We start from the raw sequence: 21978 nt of genomic DNA, 5'->3' as shown, positions 1-21978 counted from the left end.
AAATAAAAAGAATTCATTGAAAATCTTAAATAACCCCCACCCAAAATCAAACAACATGCTGGAGAAAACATAATGTTTTCAGTGGACTATTGTATTTTTTTCCTTGTTTCTCATTTCGATGTCCAGACAAACAAAATATACCATCATTCTCTCAGTTCAAATCTCAAACTGCACACTGCCACATCACTGCACTCCAAGTCACCTGCTGAACTACTTATAACACTGTCCATCACATCAAGAAGCACTAGGAGGTTCTGCATCCAAGTACTAACCGTGTTTAGCTTGCGGTGACTGACAAAATCACAGCAGAAGGTAATAAGTAGTTTTCAGACAGGCACTGTATGCTTTTCTCTGGAATTAATTTTTACCGGATTTAAGTTAAGCTAATATAAGCTACATTATTTTATTACACTAGCTCTGAGACACTGAAATAGCCACAGCTTCATTGTTAGTGCAGGACTCAAAATGCAAGAAATGCAACATGGCCTGCATAAAACCTGAAAAGATGTAAAGCAGCCATTCAGAGCTGCACACACTGGTATTTCCTATCATTTGTTTTTCTGTTGTTGTTCCACTGGTGCTGCTTACCTCTAAGCAATAATCTAGAATGTTTCATGATCTTTAAAGTCCCTTTAATTCTAAGCCATTCTGTGATTATATTTCATATGTAATTGGAATAAACAATGCTTTCATTTTCCAAATGCTAAGATCTGCATAAGAATCCCTTTTCATTGCAGGGGAGTTGGACTAGATGACCTTTAAAGGTCCCTCCCGACTCTGAAGGATTCTGAGTTCCTATAATGTGAGCACATGGGCTATTCTGCTGTATGGGCTCTTCATTTCTGTTATTGTATTTGTACTGTTTTCTTTTGTTTAAGTCTGGTACAAGGAAGCTAATACAACTGTTTCCAAGCCTTTGGGGGCTGGATTCAATCCAAATTCATGAAGGATGTAGACCATCATCTTAGTAAAACACTTCCCAAATTTGTCTTTTTGCTAAAACGAGGCCACCTAGAAGATGAAAAGCTTGATTTTTTTTTTTTTTCCTCCCCCTCCTCTAAAAAACATAATTACACTCTGATTTAAAACTCTAATTGAGTGCACTTGTATTGGTAAGATGTTCTCCCTTTAGGGACCGTATTCCTATTAGTCACACAAGCTGTCTAATCATGTCATGGTCTCTCTTTTTTTTTTTTCTTCCCCACACCCTGTACTTCTATTGTAAATTAGAAAATCAAAGATGTTGTTGTTTGAAAGTATCACAATTATATCCCTATAAATTTTGTCCGTTACCCCATCTCTGCTATCTCTATGCTTAGCTTTCTAGGCTTTCTAATTTGTGAAACTCTCTCAAATTGCACTTTTACAGTCCGAACTTACGCTTCACCAAGTACTTTGTTAAGCTGACAGTGCTTACCTACAGCCATAGGACTATTTAAATTCTAGGTTATTGGGAGACTACATTGTTTTTCTTCCACCAAATCACATGGAATGCTGGTAGATCCTGGTAAAATCAAGTATGTGAGCTTTTCTAAAGCTAAGGAGTTAGTTATAGCTTCTGTAGACACTGCATAGTCTGTAAAATAAAAGACACTAGCATTTAAGCTTTCTTTGCCTTCAGGCCTTAATTCATAAGCATCATCTTTGTTGTAAGTTTAAAGCTTTTAAGGGAAAACACTCAATTACATATAGTGTATGGAAAATCTAGGTCTTAACCGCTAATCTGTGGCTTGTAATGAATTTGGATGGAAGGAATTCAAGGCACTGAAGTATCATGTTTCTGTCATGCGTCTTTCTATTGACTGCAAAAGTTATAGGATTTCTCAATGAAGTTCATCATTTGGTTAAATAAGAAAACAAAATGATCCACCATGAATCTTTTCAATTTTGGAAATCTTTCGTTACTTCTGTGCTTTTCTTTTGTAAAGATTTATTCATGATTGCATGAAGGAAGATGAAAAGAAAGGAATATTTCTAGAAATAATAAAAGCTGCTTACGAAAGATTCGTTAAAATTTAATACTGATAAACTTCTATCAGTATTTACTTTCCTGGATGCAAAAAACATACAGGTCATTGCTATTTCTATTCTTTCTGCTTTCATTGTTTTTCGGGTATAGAAACAAAAGTTAATCAGAAACACACTTAATAGTAGAGGCCCAAATACACTGGTGAACATGTACATAAGTCAAGTAATATCAGGCTGCTTTCTCTTTCCTCTAGCTCAAGATCAAGCTCAGGATATGTTACTTTTCCATTATGGTGCCAGTAATTATCCTCCTTTCTGCTCTGTCAGATTTGGATGTATCTGGTCTTATCTTAAACAAACACATCTGGTGGTGAATCTGAAAATACGACTTGTTTCAGACCCCAGACCTTCCTTCCTCACATACAAGGACCCTGAGGATGTTCAACGCTATTAAGGAAAAATTCCAAGGCTGTAAGAAAGCCTCCGAATGAATAATATTTTAGAACAGTAGCCCAAGGCTGCAGCATTTAATTGAATTCATTGAATTTCAGCTAAGTAGGCAACTATCTTTCTGACCTGAGGGAGACCTGTATATATTAATAACATAAATGTTATTAACAAAGCAGCTAACATAGCACTGGAGACAAGTTAGGAAGTTTTATATTGTTAGGTGAAAAAAATAGCTTTGATTGATATGATTCGTGATCAGTCATTTACATCTTACTGTTGTGACCTTGCTGATCCTCACAGTTCTGCTGCATTACATTTAATTGCCACAGTGTGTAATTGCTATGTGCCAGTTGTTATCACCCGTACTGTAGATGGGCTATTTGTCATCTAACTGTGCTTAATTAATAATAGAAAATCCTAACTCAATATTCACTTTTGACAGCCTGAGTTCATGATGAATTGTTTGCTACTTTGTTATTATGGTACTGTGCAAGTGACTAACTGTCAGCTAAGAAGGAGCAGGCTAAAGTACAGTGGATGTTTGTGGTATGCTGAGGGAACAAATTTAGCAGAACAGTTAGGGATTAAAAATACCGCAGTGTCATCAGTCAGGCATCGTTTGGGTATCTTATGGCTCCATAAAGGCCATTCAGAGGAGCAGCTGAATTTTCATGTGTGAACATGCTCATTTTGGAACTCCTTTAAAAATTGTGGGTAGTACTTGTTAGACCAAGTTTGGTAGAGGATGAAATACCAGGTGAGCTGGTGTCAGAAGAAACACCGTGTTTATGGAATTTATTAGGAATGTATAGACCAAAAAAACAACAACAAAGAGTCATAATATTCCAGAATAGTATGTTCTCTTCCACTAGTTGCTGACAGAAAATGAAGTTCGGTAAACTGCTCCATTTAGTAAGGGTACAAAATACAGCATTTGGGTCTCCTGTTAAAAATATCTTGAAAACGTATCCCTGACACCCCCTCCCTTACCACTGTCTAATTTGCATGGCCTTGAAAACTTACAGTGAGAGAAAATAAAATTCTAAATCAAGAAAACCTAAATGAAGTTAAGAAACACTAGGGAGAAAGTGGGCAGTTGTCTACTTTTATCACAAGCACACACTTTGTCAGGAAACTGGCTCAGGAAATCACAGACTCTACCAGTAACAGCTGTCTTTGCAAGCTTTCTCAATAAATACAAATAAATAATACTCACAGCTAAAAAAAAAAACCACTGCTACTAATAGATTTTTGAAAATACCCACTTTGCAGACATCATAGATAGCAATTTACATCAATGGTTCATAACTACAGCACTTTTATAAAACTGAAACTGATGATTCCCAAAAATGTCTGTGTCCCGGGTACTCTTTATTGCCAATAAAGGTGATACTTTCCAATAAGCAGCTTGGATACAACACTGAGAGACTTGGCTTCTGATCCACATCTGAGAATCTGTAAGTGAAAGTAGTTTGGAGACACTGGAAGCATCTGCAAGAGGAATTTTGGCACTGGCTCTTCCTATATTGATGTGGCACTGACAGTTGTTTAAAACCATCAGAAATAGGCTTTGAGGCATGAGTTCCCTCTGAAGAAGTGACATTATCAATATAAGCCAAAGTGGTGGCAGTTATGTCATTTTTTCAGAATGAACACGAATGGTTAAGGAAAATGAAGTTTCTATTAGACTTGTAATGGTAGAGGTTGTTTATGGAGGAGCACAGATTCTCAAAATGTTAGTACCAGCAGACACATTACAAATCATGCGACACTGGGTTTGCTTTTTTGGCATTATATCTCTTCTCACCTAGGCAACTCTCAGATGGATTTAACACACTTGATTAGCTTCTATTTGTCACTATTGTAACAATAAAGAGCATCCTTGTTCACTACAGTGAATACTTTCTAAAGCCTTAAAGTCTGTGAAAGATCTTCCACTGTTATAGATCTGCCACAGTACACAGTTCAATGTACAGAATTACATGATGCAATATTTATTTCTTCTGCAAAACAGAGTCATCAGTGGGGCCATAGAGAAGAATATAATATTTCATTTGTTTTAAACATAACAAGATTTCACAAGGAGAACTCATATCAATGAAATCCTAACTGTTAATGCTGTGTATCAAGCTGCACTCTCATGTGGTTGTATCTGAAGCATGATAGAACCTTTCAATTACACAGCATAAAACATCATCAAGTAGCAATAATAATGAAAAATGTGAAAACTGGCATGGGCTTCTTTGTTTAACTTTTTGTATAAATTATTCCATATCATAAAGGATTACTGTGTCAAGCTAATTTTATAATATGCTTGAAATCTTCATATAAAGAGGTCTTTTATACTGCTTATTTACTACTCACTGTTTATTAATGATCATTTCTTATATATAGTTTAGAGCAGTGTTTCCTATCTCTCCTGCTGGGCAGAAGCTTTTGGCCATGGCAGCCAAAGGCTACAAAGCACAGACATTCCTGCTGCATTAATATGACTCTTACAGAAAGCACTGGAACTACCTGTACTGTGAATGCATTCAACTGATAATAAAAATGAATGTCTCACTTGGGACTTATACACGTGAGAAAGAGGGCAACCAGTGAGAGGCTGTTGTCTTTTGCTCCTAGCTACTCCCCTTTATTCTGCAAAGCACAGCTGCCCTTTTGAGCAGTATTGCTAACGCAAGGAAAGGCATATTGCAGTTTTGGTTTCCACTTTGTAATTTTTGATGAGCCAACCAAACTTCTGAGGTTAGATAATAATTACCTATGAGGCTATTTCCTGATATTTTATGGCAACAATTTCCAGTCTCTAATTTTATTACTTTGAATATTTGTTCTTCATGATGATCAGCTAAATTGCATGTCACAGCCTTACTTTCTCACTGTACTGCAATGGAGCAGGAAATGAATGCCAGCACAGCAGCAAATGACACATGTACTTTCAAGATGGATTTGAGCCAGGATGATTCACAGCTACATTTATGAAAGTTTAGACATTCAGAGCACTTTCATAAACATGAATCACACACTCATCTCCTACCTAACAACAAATAACAAAATATAACTGCAAAGAGAGAATATTGATATTAATCCTGAAAATATTTGTGAATTGCTCTGTGTTATTTTGCCACTCATATTATATGGAGTTTCCTTAAAAATACCATTTCTGAGACGCATTAGAATATCTTTTCCTGTCTGTAACTGTACCTCCAAACAATTACTTACCTTACTCTATCAATCTGAAGTGATTTAACTTGTTAGATAATTGAAAATACTCACTCTAATTGCTATTCAACAGCTGACATGCTTTTTGTTTTTTTTTTTTCACCTTTTGAAATAAAACCAGGCTAATGAAGTTATTAATTTTCTTGAGATAATTAATAGCTTGTTTTTTTCTTCAATTCGCTTGCATGAGAGAATTGCTCATAAAATCCAGTTCAGTATTTGTCTGATTTTTTTCCCTTGATCTCTAGCTATCCGATAACACTGCCAAAACAACATGACTAGGATTACTAGTTCAAAATTTTCCTTTTCCAGAATCAACCCAAGCAGAGAATCTTCCTTCTGTAGAACAGTCTTATCTGTGAACTGCTTGACACACTAACATCTTTTCGTTTCATTTACCTTCATGCAAAATACTGAGCCAGCCACGTGCCAGGACACATAGTCAAAAACTCTATGAATTTAAATAAGGCTAGGGAATAATGTTTATGAGAAGGAAGGCTTAACAACTCCTCTTTCTATGAGCAAGGATTTCTCCAGCAAAAACTCCTTCTATTGCAAAAACAGCTTGTATATCTTTTACGAACCTGGAGCTAAATTCTGAAGTTTGGTCTAATTGCTAATTCCTTTTCATTTTAAAGAGGTTTTGCCAAATGTGGCAGTGGTCCTAATTTTGTTCAGCATGAAAGAACATGCTTGATATTGAGAAATCATTAGCTCACTGCTTTTACTTTGTTACGACAAGTAATTACAATCTTCTGTATCTTATTTTAGTGAAAAGACTGCAAGAGTTCAATCTTATCATCAGCTTCCATCTCTTAATGAGAAATCATTCAATTATTAATAATAATAATTAAAATAAACTCTTAATTTTTGCAGGTTAAGATAGAGCAAAATAGCTAAAAAGGTATAAGAACTCATGTATAGTAGCATTTACTTAGAGTAGTTCTAACTTCTGTTTATGAATCAACACCTCAGGTATAAAGTGAGCTATTAAATAGATATTTTATCCTACACAGAGCAGACTTTGTTTTATTCTATCAAGGGAGTTCAGTGAAAAACTGAAAGGAGATCATTAGTAAAACTGCCATCAAACATTGACTGTCTTGAGATACCTGAATGTCCTCACTGCCTATGAATATGGAATACAACAGGGTCAAAGCAGCACAGAATATCAAAACCAGCACAAAGTTGATGGAAGGAGATTGTTTAGACATCAGCCAACCACACCTTATTTACTACATCTTAGATCTCTAGCAAGAAATATGCTATCAGCTGGTGTAAGTGCAGCTAAGGTATAAAAATGCCTTGATGATGGTTTTTGATTCAATTCTCTTTGACCAATATTAGTTCAAACACAGAATGCAAAATCTTGCACTTAACAACAAAATCATTTCCTGTTCTTGATCTACTGGAGAATCACATCTTTTTTATGTATATTTTGGCCATTCCTCTTAGCTTTCTTGAGACCTAGTACAGTAGAGTCAAGCCATAACTAGGGCTGTAGGTTATACACCTAGCTTTGCATCTAATAGATATAAAATAGCATCTTGTTTAGGGAGTGCACACACATTCTTAGACAATTATTAATACATACTTCATGTTGTTTCATGAAAATTTTGGAATAATTCATTTGTATTTTCATCTTATTTATGTAATGCTTCAAAAATTGCTCCAATTTAGTTATGCTTACATATTCCTGCAAGTTTCCTCTGTTAATTCAAGCACTGCTTACAAGTGCTTTTGCAAAAAAATAAAACCCAAAAAACAACAAACCAACTGCCGTTACAACAAAACTAGAATTCTAGATAGATTCAACAGAATGGTTTTGTCACTGTACAAGTCTCCTAGATCTGACAGCCTCATCAAAAACCCAGCACAGGAAACATGGATGCTCCTGCTGGCTGCAGTCAGCTTTCAGTGAGCCCTAAGGGGAATGGACATTGGTTAATGGCCAAGATTAAATTTTGGATCACAATGTGGTTATTTTTATCTGACAGAATCCTGGTCAGTATAGCAGCCAAGCTGCTATTCAGCTGAAGTTCCTGGTACAGCTTTTAACTTGATGCAAATTGACATAATTCTATTAAGGCTAATGCAAATTTTAAATGTGCTTTGGATTTATTTTTGGGATCACTACGACTATCTTGCTGAGGAAGAACAGCGTCAAGACCAAGGTCCAAGTTACTAAAACAAAAACATTGTGAATATTCAGTATTTTTCTAAATAGCTCAAATTTGAAATAAATCTTTTTATAGCTTAAACAGATTTTTAAAAACATATATGAGGTGGGGTTGAGCCTTGTATTTTATCCCACCTGATTACTGCAGCTGAAATCACAGGCTGTCTGGTCAGAACCAAGGAACTTCTGTCATGCAACAGGGAGCACAAATAACCATGTTCTACCTGTATAGGATTTCATCTTTTGTGCCATAAACTACACAGTAAGGCCCAAATCCTTTATTGCATATTTGCTTACAGAAGAATTAAAAGACTCTGTCCTTGGGAAGCTCTCCATATTTCACCTGGATATTTTCTTTAAGGTGTAAGAGAAATTATTTATGGAAAAGATACATTAGTATTCCATACAGCTACTTCTTTAAGTCCTATTTGTTTTTCTGTTGTTACTGTATATAAATCATACACATAAACTCCTGTCAAAATATTTTTCTCCACATACAGCAATGATGAAGGGGGCAAGAGGTTTGAGAAGGCAGAATACCATTGCTGAACTGCTTTGCTACATCTGTATTTGTGACCTCCTGCATACTGTGAAACTGTTTAGGCTGCTGAAGGGATCAGTGAACTGAGAGCAAAGCTGGGCACATGTAAAGCAAAAAAATAAGAGAAGCAAGAAACTCATATTTAGATGTAGCGGCATAATGAATGTAGCCATTAAATGAAGATTTTACAGCAAAGGAAAAGCTGTTTGCAGGAGGGAGAAGCCAGTTCTGCCAGAAAGAAAGAGAAATTGTTCATTGTGAAATGCAAATATCCCTTTTGCTCTCAGTTACTGTAATGGATTCTAAAATGAATATTAAGCTCTTTCAGGATTATCTGTAATTCTTCTATGAGGGTATGTGTGTGTGTATGCATGTGTGCGTGTGCATACATGCACTTCTACAAATAGATATACTATGTTGCATAATTACTCTTTTATTAATGTATTATTTCTTGCTGGCAGTTACCTATGCTTAAAGGTCAAGCTACTAGAAGACATAAAGTTAACAACAGGGACAGAAACTGCTGAGGTTGCAGAATTCAGTGAAATATGTCTTCAAATGCTTGCATTTGTTACTCTAGCACATAAAAAGCTCATGAAAGTCTCAGGGGAAATGACAATATCCCAGAATGTGAGACAAAAGCATCTAGTATGCTAGGACCAAAGGCTGGTAGTTCCTTGCCCTGCTCTGGAAGTAAACTGGCAGGAGTAAAGAAAGATGCCAAGCCCAACAAAGCTTGCAAGGCTGATGGGGAGGAGTGATCTAGCATTCCTACAATTGTTCCCACTACAAATCTTTTCCAGCCTCTTTTTGGAGCTTTCAGATGCATCTTATTTTATCTTGATACATTTGATCCATACTTGATGCTTTAAAGTCAGCTTAAGACTGTCCTCTCTGAAACTTCCAAACATGGTCCTAGATATAAGGATGGTGTCTGTTTTCCAAGATGCAGAGTAACCACTATAATTCCCACTTTGTTTTTGCAATCTGGTCTCAGTAACTTGTGCTCAAATTTGAGAAATAATTCATAGAAGAAGCAGTGAAGAAGAATTATGGTCTCTCATGCGATAGATAACCTTGTCCTGACTGTTCAGTTTTCAACCTCAAATACTTTATTCAGAGGAGAAAAGCCCAGAGATGTATTTCACGTAGGGCTCTCGGACACTGCTGAGCTAAATTTACACCAGCAGGTAGAAAACCTGACCATGGTTGGACACGAAATGACAAAGATGAGGATTAAATATTCTGCAAATGAAATAGCCTCTAAGAATCAGTAGTTCTGGCTCTCTGAACTGGATCATACCCCACCAACACTTTTCCTTTAATTTTTAAAGGAAGCTAAGAAATAAAATTTGCACACAGAGAAGGCATATATATATATATATGTATGTACTCAAGAACACCACCTCAACCATCACAAATTCCACTTTTTTCCCAGGCAAAGTAATTCCTATCTTAAGGAAAAAAAGCCACTATTTTAAAGTGCATACTTTAACATTCATTTAAGTTAATATCATGCTTCAGAACACTGGTTTTTGGAAATCCATCCACTATTCTAAATATTCTGGAGCTTCATCAGCCACACAAATTCACCTGCTTAATAAATCACTTTGGTAGCCAAGATGTCAGACTTCACTACCTACCATGTAGAAGGAGATCTCTCTGGTGAGACCTGGATAATTACAAAAGCATTATTTGCTTCAGATTTGCTCCAGTGGGCCAGAATGTTCACTGTGCATGAATTAATCTCAAAGTCAAGGGACTTACGTGATGATACCTTATCTCCTGAATAATTTGAATTAAGTACATTAATGACAAAAAAATGGGATAACTTTTTTAGATTCTCTTAAGTTATATCACTTTTCTGTCAGATAAAATTGAAGAGTAATAAATGAAATCAAAGAATACACTTATTATACTTGAGAACAGAAGACTTACATATCAAACAGTGAAATAAATTTGAAGGGAAACATTCTCTTGTAGTCACTTGCTACTGATCTGCAGATTGGAAAGTCTGGATAACAGCAGATGCATCACTGCTTTTGCAAGGTTTATTATGTGCTCTTGTATTATTTGATAGATTTATACATAGATCAGGAATCTCATTGCTCTCATAGAAAGCTAAAATTGATTCAATTCTTTGTCATTTCGTGTCTGTTCCCTTCTTGAAATGCTAACGGGACTCTGTCTCATACTCCTCACTTAATGTCTTAATTGTTTCTCTTCTTAAAGAATCATGTTCAATTAAAGAAGCATAGACAATATATATTAAAAAAATGAGTATTTTAACATTTTATGCAAGGAACATGAAAATCTGCTTACTCTTGCACAGTTTTTTTGAGCTCTATGCTGTTATTTTGATGTGTTTCACCAGAAAAACAAAACAAAAACAAAACAAACCGCACAAATCTAACAAAACAGTTCTGAGTAATTGTAACAAATACAAAAGTGGAAGACTGTAACAAATTATCCAAGTCTGAATAGTAAGAGATGGTCATCTGGTTCAGAGTTTGCATTTTTTTTTTTTTTTTAAACAATACTTTCATGTTTAGGCTTAAAAATGAATGCATTACTATAAATAGAAGTCCATTTTTCTCTTTCTCCTTCCACACTCTGACAAGTATTGGTAGTATTACACATTTTAACTACCAGTAACAGCTCCAAAACTCATCATCTTTGTAATCCTCTTTCTGACACTTAAATGAACCAAGGATTCATGATACTTCCTAGAAAATCTGTTACAGGTATCAGATAAGTTGTTAAAACGTGTGATGCAGTATCTGGTCAGAAAGTGAAGTACAGAAAGAGTGTTATGAAACTGCTAGACTTCCCAGAGTTCACAAGCAGATTTTCCATTTTCTGAGGATGATAACCACAGAGGCCACTCCAGTTTCCACACCCTACATTTGCTCCTTTGGGAAGGAGCACCTACATGACCACCTTTGGAAAGTGTCCTCAGTTTTTTTTTTTGGAGTCCAGTGAAAAGCTATTCTACTGGTAATCTTTTGAATTTAACATAGAAGAAACATTTTATGAAAAAAAGGAAATAATCAGCCAATAAGCATTTAAATATGTAGCTGAAGGGAACAAACATGATATATGATATGAACCTAAGTGGTTTAAGCGTTAAAGCATGTCGTGCATACTGGAATGGCAAATAGTATGCTACATCAATTCCTACACATTTATCAGACAGATATGATATTAGAAAGGACACATCACAAGTTAAAGCACCTAAAACTCATTTTCAGTTGCTCACTTGAGGAAGAAGAGAAGAACATCATATTTATTAGTACCGAAATATGTCAAAGTTGCAGATACAAGCACTGCAAGTGGCAAAGTGCAACCTAGTTAAAGCTCACCCACAGTTGAGGAGAAACTACTTGTAGGGCAGAAAAAATAGATTAATCTCACTCATTCAGTACTTAACCTTATGTCTTAGATTGTCAAAAGTATGATGACTTCCCATTGCTGTTCCTGCTCATTGTAAACCATTTGAAAGTCACCAGTTCATTTTCTAAAGGTGGCTAAATTAATTGTCAGATGCTATCTTGCAGACACTCCCACAGTGGATAGTCTAAAAGATGATGGAACACTGGGCCTGAATTTTCCATTTCTAAAACAGAATGAGATATTTAATATCTATGCTATGCAGTTTCCCAGTTATACTTTCATAAGGATGGGCACCTGTGGAAGTGGCCAAACTTTTACAAGATAGAACTGGAATTAAGATAGTCACAGTCATAGCTTTATTGTAGGACTCTCGGCAAAACTACAGAATGCAAACTAAATGGTTTTCTGATGATAAAATACTATACATATATGATTCCATAGACATGAAAATCTATAAAGTATTCTTTATAGAATCTGGTAACTGGTTTATTTGAAGGAGGAAACAATTGTCTAATTAAAATAACTGTTTAAATGGAAAACGTTCATTATTTAAGTCATAGCTGGTTATAACACAAGTTTGTTGACTACAGACTTTCAGCTTATACTATCAATTTATCCAGGAGAACCTTACAAAACTGATTTTTATCAAACCCATTTACTGATAAATACGTAAGTGAAAAAAAAATCTCTCTTAAGTCTGAAAAACAACCTGCAGCCCCATATTTACAGTTCTGTAAGTCTTAAATTGCTTGTCTGTCTTCAGTTCCTTTGCAAGCAAAAATTGGTTGATTAAATAATGAAAGATATTGGTACAAAAAAAAGTGGAAATTAATGTTTTGAAATGGTATGTATATACTCAGATGAAACAGACTGTATTTAATATATATTAAAAATTTATTCCATAAACAAAACATGATAAGTTTGCATATTTAATTGTTATGAAAGTTGTGAATATAATCCTAAATCTGATTGCTGGAATTTGTTTTTAATTATTTATACTGTCCTTGAAGTTTCAGCATTACAGATTTCAGAGGAACAAAAAAATTACTTTCAAGGTAATTTTGTAGTTTTTAAAAAATACTACTGGAATAAAATTAGCTATTCCACAATCATCCCTCATAAAAACATGTATGCATACATTGATACACATACCCTGTGTTATGTATCTAAAAAAAAAAAATACAGCTGTGATACTATGCAGGGTTTGATAACATGGAAGGACTAGGGTTTTCACTTTTATTACGGAAGCAATATGTTTATTAGGACAGTAAGTAGATGTACAGTAAGATGATATGTACAACTACCTTCCAGAAGAGTGTATCTAAAATTTTCATGTAAAATGAGACACAACTGATGTCTCACATGAATAATGCCATGTTTATGGGACATCTTGTCCATACGCCCATTCACACTGCTGAAACAGAAAATGTGAATTCTTCTCCCTACTACAATTGCTATTTTATTTTTCTTACTTCTTCCCAGTTATGTCACATGTACAGGCATGGTAGATTAGTAAGGGTGGTTTTCTTTTTTGTTGTTTATTTTTGTTGTTTTAAAATTGAATGTTCCTCACTAATAAGGCTGTAACTCCAAAGAAGTATAGGACTGCGTGTGGGTTAAATATCTCTAAGCCTCAAGACTAAAATGCTTTAGTCTACATAGATAAAAGAATATTTTTTTCCTCTAATATATGGCGTGCCCAGTGCCAAATATCATGCTGTATATATACACACACGTGTATATATATCAGTGTCAACTCTTCACATTAGCATAGATTCCTCAAAGGCAGCAGAAGACACATGGGCACATGAGCAACTCAACTACCTCAGCAAGCCTGTTCTGATGAACACAATTCCACAAGCTTTGTGCAGAATTTCCACTGAATTCTGCCAGCACAGCAGACATGTATTTTTGTATTTATTTTGTGATTACAGAGATTCCCATTTAATATTCCTGGGTCCCATGTGATTGTCCCTGACCAGAATGTCAGATTTTGGGAAATTCATGGCTTGCTGTGAGTTTGTTTGTTGGATAGCCACCAGACCAGTATACATCTGGGCAGCCACTCAAGCCTGATCCATTACCTAACTTCCCAACCAAAACTATATTGTTATCTAGCAGTTGCAGTCTCCTTTGCAGTCTGCTTTGGTTCATTACAACTACATTAATGTGACAAAAACCAGAACTGCTTCCTAGTTTTGAGGTTGATTCATACAGCTCTGGAGGAGCTTCTGCTAAACAGAGCCTGGGGAAGTGAGCTGTGCACACACTGCTGTCATCCCACAGGCAGGAACCACAGCACACAGCCTTGACAGAGGCTAAATGGGGGCTAACAATGCAACAGATCACTACACTCTTCTTGTTCGACATTTAAGTGCAGATACTGTCTGTAAAACTCTGATCTCTACCAACAAGATCCGCAGTCTCTCAGGTTTTTCCTGATTGATTTCCTAGTCTGCAAGAAGTTCCTAGGGTCATAAATCAACATGCTTTACATTTTGATATGTTTGCTTCAGAAAATCATACTCTTTATAGAAACAGTACAACTAAGTATCTGTGATTATAAACAATACTTGTAAGTCACGCCACAATGTGCCCAACACTGAAACATGTTTGAAAATCCCTGTTAAAGATGGATGATGTCTGTAAAATTTAGGAAACTTGATTCTACCTTCCTAAATTGACACAATATGAATTATTCTTGATTTAATGGTCATCTCCTACTTTTTCTTACACTAACCAAGTCAGTTCACAGGATTGACTCAATGTTCAACAGGTAATGTGAACAAAAATTAATGTTCATTCTCCCTTTCACTCTCTCACTCATAAATGGTCGGATATTTCATTTATAAGAGAAATGTGCTATAGGTTGTCTACGAATTTTCTTGCATCAATCTTTAGTATTGTAAAGTCTACTGGAATAATGTAATAAAAGATACATCTATCTAACCATAAGCATCAGAGCACTATATTTTATCCATATTAAGACACTGTTTATCATAGAATAGCTTGAGTCAGAAGGGAAGTCAAGGGCTCAAGTTCCACCTGCTCTGCCACAGGCAGGGTTGCCAAACTCTAGATCAAGTACTAGATCGGGTTGCCCAACGTCCCATTTCCCATTGAAAACAGAATAGTTTTGAATGAAAAGATGCTTTAAACTACTAAGAGAATATCTATAATTGTTCCCTGGACAATGTAAGTGTGACAATCTATTCCTTTTAAAAGGACTTTTATCATTTGCTCTTTGGTGTCAAGTATTCTCAGTCTACACTGCTTCCTCAAGGCTGTTTCCTATTTGACAGTGACAGGAGGTGAGTTGAAGAGAATGGTAGGCATTCCGAAGCTTGTTTCTTTTTTTCCAGTCTTACTTAAACATATACTATCTTTCCATTTGCTATCCTCTCTACCTAGAGGAGAGATTCCAGAACTAGACCAATATTAGAATACCAAAACATCATTAACTGTAGCTGAGGAGTTGTAAACCCTGATCATAAATTATTAAGTAAATCAGAGAGACAGATTTTGAGGACTAACTGCTGTTAAGACTAATGGGAGGAAACTGCAAGCACATTCACAACACTTAACAAGTCTGCATTGATTTTTACTTGCAAACATTTTTGTCTATATTGTCTTTAATGCATTTCAAGTCTAATCCTAGTCCTTCTGAAGTTAATGGAAATATCTCCACTGACTATTCTTTGCTTTGCATTAAGCTATTCATATAGCTCACTAATTTACTATATCTGACCCTAAAGGTTTAATTTTCCCAGTCTTTTCCTTTGAAAGACCTTGATGAAATACAAGGGGATATAAATCAGTGAGATTTGTCCTCTTAAACCCTAGTTTTCTTATTTTTCTTTACACAGGGATATACCATATAAGAGCATGTGACTGCATTTAAAACAAATGGAAAATTTAAGGAAAACGTTCTCTTCTTTCTCTAAAATTATTCCTGCTAAACCAATAGAGGCTGGTTAAGGAAAAGCATAATTTTAATTGTTCTTCAGTAGAACTTAGTCAAAAGCTACAACCTTATTTCCAAGACCAAATTTTAGGATATTTCACATCATTGTAAATTTACTGACTTAAACAGAGAGATACAAGTTTTGACCTGCTATAAACATGAGCCTTTATATTTAAATTACCTGCTGGTGTGATATGGGTAGACAGACATCCATCCTTAAATAGAAATGAAAAATGGAGTTACAAAACATATTTCAGATTTTGTTAGTGTCTTAGGAGGCTCTCTCTTTTTTTTGTTTGTTTGTTTTGTTTTTGTTTTTAACTGTCCTATAAAGTCTTCTAAACTTTATAATGTAGGAGGATGAAGGTGCGACAATGCCAGTACGCCAGTATTCACCTGTGCTTTGAACTGGAAGAGGCAGACTTCTTACTCTTTCTTCTAGTTATTTCTCACTGAAGCATGACTAGTAATTCTCACTCTCAGCACATCACTCATCTTACTCTTCTTACTCTTACTTCTTTATTCTTAATCTTTAAAGTTACAAAAGTCTTCATTTTCAATTAGAATATATTTTTACATTCAGGAATCCAGGTGATTAATAAGCAAGAATGGAAACTAAATTTTAAGAATTATTCTATAAAGTTCAAAAACTTTGCAAATTTTTCTTGCAATGAAAATGGGTGAAATCAACCAAATTCCTACAGAGGGAATGATCTGCTGCTAATGGTCATGTGCTTTGAACACATGTACATGAAGACAAGTTATTTATCATCTGAGGAGAATAAACAGATTGTTGTTCACTTTAGGTGAACAGATTATTATTCACGTTTCTGACTTCAGTTAGCATGGAACCTAAGCTTGTTCTGGCACTATGACAACTGAGGCTAAAAGTAACCAAAAATGACAAAGTAGAAGAGCCAGACATCAGAATAAAATTAAGTTGCATGGAAAACTAAGATATCTCTGGAAAAAGAAAAATAAACTATGACATGACAATGAACAGCCAATAAATTGGGATCAAAAGAGCCACCAGATAAGTACTGTCCTGAAAGGCTAAAAAATAAAAAAGTAAAAAAGTAAAAAAGCTTGTGCAGAAAGCTGATGGATGAAGCACTGCAATGGAGTGGAAATCTTAAGGTGAATGAGAACAAAAAGGAGATGCAACTAAGAAAGCTGAATACAATAAAAGAACGAGATAAAGAGATAAAGATCAAAGAAAAGGACAAGGAGAAATTATGTCCTGAGGGACTCAGATCAAAGAAAGAGGAATTAAAAGAATGACATAAAAAGAGAAAATGGATTAGCCACTGCTGATTTGGAAACATAGCAATATCTAGACGTACAGAAATTTCAATAAGAAATGACAATATTTATGTTACTCGTATGCTAATATTACAAGAAATAGAATACAGTTGAGCAGATGTAGAAAAAGTGATAACGGAGTGTAAATATGAACAGAATAAAACATCAATGAATTGGGATAAAACTGAAAACTGCAAAAAGTAATGCAGTTTGGGCCTAGAACCACTAGTGGACTAATGGAGACTAATGGAGAAAAAAATAATCCCTTGGGTTACACAGGAAGCAATAAAGTTTCTGTTTTGTCCAGACTATATATTTCAGTAATATTCTAGAAAGCATGATTCAGCAAGATCCTCTACTAATGTCAATCATTCTTTATGTTTTTGTACCAGGAATGAATTAAAAGCAAACAAAAGGATAAAAAACTCTCAGAATTTAACAGACAAAAGTTCACACTGAACATTGATTTCCCCAGTAGTCTTTAAGTTCAGACTAGGTGGCATGTTTTAACTTTTGGGCAAGTCTTCTGCTGGAGGTCAGGTTTTTAATTTCATATCGTGGCTCAATTCAATATTCAGTTTGTCTGCTCTGCTGTGTAAATTTCTGCTAAGAGCACTATATGTTGTTACTGTTTAAAAAAAACCCAAATGTTGCTTGTGATATATAATGCATAGAATTCCTCTGTAAATGTCTCTTTTGCTAGAGGTGTTGAAAATGTGGCCCAGTTTGTCAAAAACACAGCTGCTTTCCTTGGGGTTCCAGAATGCTCATAACAAGTACATTTTTTTTATGAATTTGTGAGAACACCCTGAGGAAAACAGCTGCGTTATTACAGAACTCATGAAATCTCCAACGAGTCTGAACTGTTGTATTTTTAAAGGACTCCTGCTTTAAAGTCTATTTTCAAGAAATATAGCTTGATTTGATTTTAAAAATACATATTTTAGGGGAATATACAATGGTGATTATTTTTAGTTGACTGCCACTGACTGCTAATACTGAAAAACCTTGCTTGTTGCTGTCATCTTTTCAAATGGAGACAATACGTACCAACATGATAAAAAAAAAACAGCAGAGGCAGGATTTTCTATTAAGCACTCAACAACTGAACTGGGAATGAGGTGATCCAAGAAACTATATAGAAAGGTATAGTCGCTAATCTGTATGTACACAGCTATGTCAACAAATCCAAGCTTACTTCATGGCTGAAGTCCTACCCCTTACTGAGTGTTTGCTATGAGGATTCTCAAAGCCAGCATTTATAAAGCACTGGTATGTTCTTTAGTGGAAAAAAAATGCTCTGGAAATGCAAAGTAGCCTTTGCAGCAGGAATTATTTCAACTAAATATTGAACTGAATGGTAGTTGGCTTTCACAGATAGACTATTACTTGACAAAGTTTATGCCTCTGTCTATAAATCCAGAAAATCTCTATGGGCACAAGACAAAGGATGATGAAATATGGTGCAATTACTTCTTCCTAAATATGTCCTAAAATATATCTATAGGCTAGGAACAAGATAAAAAGTAGACAAGATATAAATAATGTTATTTTATTTATACACAACCTATTTAATTAATTTACAGCCAGCAGAATTAAATGGCCGTAGGTGTCTCTGCCATGGCAGACATTAAACTTACTCAAGAACAATGATCCTGGATTTGATCATTAAAATTGAGTCAACCATAAATCAACTTGCACTGTTACAAAGTCTGGCATCATACGGTACTGTTGTGCAGAGGTGTTAATTTAATCAGTCTGATACTGAAACTTGGCTCCAAGCAGCATGTATTTGGCAGACGTATTTTATAGCTAATGCAGGTGAAAGTTCTGTAAGCTAAATTGCTACTACAAGCTACTGTATTTCACAACCTATTTTCTTTAGCTTGTTTCTTTCCATCCAGCCACCCATAATTTAGTAAATATAACTACACAAACTGTTTTCAGTTCCTTATGCTTTTGCATGAAGAAAACAATCTAGACTGCAAAATACCTAGAAAAGAATTCATAGGAAAAAACATGCTGGGGAAGTTCCTAGAAAACTCTGGACGTTTCCTAGAGTCCTCTCCAGAAGAAAAACTACATTTTGGAGGAGACTCCAGGGGATGGAGATGCTGGGGAAACACAGATAAAGGAGCATGAGATACAGTGCGACCCCATGACCCTGCAACAGGGTTTGAGCCCCTCTCTGCAACATCCAGAGATCCCCAGGAGACAAGGGGAGAGTGTCCCCCAGCCCTGCACTGGAGCTATACAGAGGGTGGCTACAACATGACTACAGCACTAGGGTAATCTCCCTGACTTGTCCTGAGCCATGCCACTGCTGCCACAGAACAGGGAAGCAATTTGTAAAATTGATAATAGCTGCGATTTAAGTGCTTTGGCATCAAAGTATATTTAGCCTCCACGCTGTCATTTGGTCTTGAAACACAATAGCTATAGAAATCTCATTTACATCCTGTAAAGTGATAATCTATCATTTCACCTGAAAACATGGGTCAGGCATAGTACAGAGCACATGCACAATGAGAATGAGTTGGAGTCTGACAGCGAATGCAAATTAAAAAGTCAAGACATACAGTGGAAATACTAAACCGTATTTTTGAAGGAATTAACTCAGTGTTATAGAGCCAGACAACAGCAGACCACAGACCAGGAACAGTCAGCTAACAACCTCAAGCCTAGAAAATTTGTGGTCTAAATTTAATTTTAACCTCATTTATTATCTCAGTTTTGAACTGCCATCAGTGTTGCAACACTGCCAGTTCTCTGGCAGTACTACTGTAGGATCAGCTTCTAAAAGGGTTTGTTGAGTTACTTCCTATTACATCAGTCCTATTGCACAGCATAAAGAAGTAAGAGAACGCGTGAATTTTTTAGCTTAGGTCTCCTGAGTCCTAGCTCAGTACAGCTTTTCAAATTTCACTGCTTCTGTTCAGTGGCTACATATAGATTAGAAAAGGTTTAAGACTCAATTACATGGAATTACCTCCAGAGATGTTAATCATGTCAAGAATCTTTTTTTTTTTTTTTTTTTTTTTTGACAGAGCTTTTGTAAGGATAGATTATCTGAGGTAGTTGCATTTAACCAGAATTCTAATCAAGCAATCAAGCAAACATTTTAAATAAAAGAGATATTGTCTATTTTAATGCCTCATTTGCTTAAAGACATAATTCAGTAAAAGCTGAATACTGTCAAGTTGTATATCACAAGGTAAACAGCACTACTTATGACAAAATATCTACCCCGGAAAGGGTTGAAAGATGACTCCCCTAGCTCTCTCATGCCATGGCAGAGAACCAATAAACCAGTGGCTGAATGTCAGAAAGGAGGAGAAAATAGTGACCTGAGAGAGAGAGAAGTTACTCTAGTATATTGTGGTAACTTCTGTAATACTCAGTAAAGAAAACAGGGTAATTCTATGTTGATCTTGAAAATACTAGTCAAATTTTTAGGAATATAGGCAATTTGGAGCATTGTAAAAGTCAAGAACAGATACATTTCACTTCAAAACAGTCTTTCTCTGTCCTATTTACTAATAAACAAAGTATTATTGTTGTGTACACCATACTGCCTTGTGAGGCAGCCTACAGTCCTGAGTTATGACCCCCGGATATTCTCTTGAAAGGTGCTGTGAGAATGGCAATATTTTTTTAGTATTAAAGACAATTAATTGACTTCCAGAGAGGCCAAATGATTTATTGAAAGCTGCACAGTGCCTTGCTTGGATCTAGAACAGCAGTTATTATCTGGAAAAAGTTGATCTGAGAGAACCAAAATCAGAATCTGACTAAAATTCATCATTTGCCTTTAGAAACAAACAAACAAAAAATTAATGTTGGCTGTGGGCTGGGACTGATAGCTCTGGTAGGTGATTTTGTTTTTTCTGCACACAATACAGTTATTCAGTTTTAAGCTTTGTATATTTTCTCACATTTCAAAATAAAGAATAACTAAAGCCTAAAACTTTGGAAGAAGCCACTAAATAGGCCAGCCTCCGAATTTTATACGAGTGCACTCTCACTGTTGCAACAAGTTCTGCTTTTACGTATTTTCCAAGGTTTTAGCATTAGTATTGCAATTTAGGATTAGGAGTGACTGACATTCCAAGATTCTCCAGACATTGATTAAAGCCCTGGCTGTATCATTTTCTGTCTTTATTACAGATCCATGATTCTTAACCGTTCACATTTATGATCAAAATCCAAAAGGAAGGTAACTCGGAATCAGCAAGCATTCAAACGTACATCTACGATAAATTTACAACTATACAGCATTGAGAGCCATGTCATAAATCTTCAGTGCTTTTAAATGTCTTCCCACTCTGTTAAGGGTGTTGAATTCAATTTTAAGTTCTTACATCAATTTTCATTTTTAACATTCATTCTTCTAACATTTTTATTTTTTACTCATTATTTATTGAATACTTCTAAATATATATTCAAATCAGCTGCACTCTTATTCCTCACTGTTATTGCAACAATTGTAGTGGCAATTTCACTTTGTGTTTATTGTGTTTCATTAAGCAGTCAATTCGGTGATCTCTCCAGTAAGGGGAATTTCCAGTTTTGGCAAATTATATATTAAATACATAAAGCTGTTTATTTAGCATAATATCTATATAAAAATATATATGTATATACAGAGAGTATATATAAATATATATGCGTATAGATACGCACTGTGTGTATAGATGTACACACGCAAAGTGAAGGCCTTCCACTTTCTATGACATACACAGCTATAGGGATTTCATAATATGAAATTTAATATACAAATGTAGAGTTTTATATTAGTAGACTTTATCAGTTATTCAGTCCACTTCTAGTGAACAGTAAGAATGTCAGTTATCAGACTGGAATAAAACACAGACACAAGACTGAATGTCAAGGCATTCAGGATGTGAAATCTGTGGAGTCTTCCAATCCAGAATCAAAGCACTCTGTTAATAGCTA

At 35.3% G+C, this 21978-nt stretch overlaps 2 long non-coding RNA genes across 5 annotated transcripts in view; one reads left to right on the top strand and one right to left on the bottom strand.

Moving 5' to 3' along the window:
• Positions 1-21978, bottom strand: part of LOC107051851 — a 373871-nt gene that overhangs the window by 48599 nt on the left and 303294 nt on the right. The gene's annotated exons all lie outside the window — the stretch shown is intronic.
• LOC101749943 overlaps positions 1-21978 on the top strand; it is a 282047-nt gene that overhangs the window by 239874 nt on the left and 20195 nt on the right. The gene's annotated exons all lie outside the window — the stretch shown is intronic.

Source organism: Gallus gallus, chromosome 9 (genome assembly GCF_016699485.2).
Source record: "Gallus gallus isolate bGalGal1 chromosome 9, bGalGal1.mat.broiler.GRCg7b, whole genome shotgun sequence".
In the NCBI taxonomy this organism is placed as follows: domain Eukaryota; kingdom Metazoa; phylum Chordata; class Aves; order Galliformes; family Phasianidae; genus Gallus; species Gallus gallus.
The sequence above is the reverse complement of the archived record's forward strand: the minus strand, read 5'-3'. Positions and strand labels throughout refer to the sequence as shown.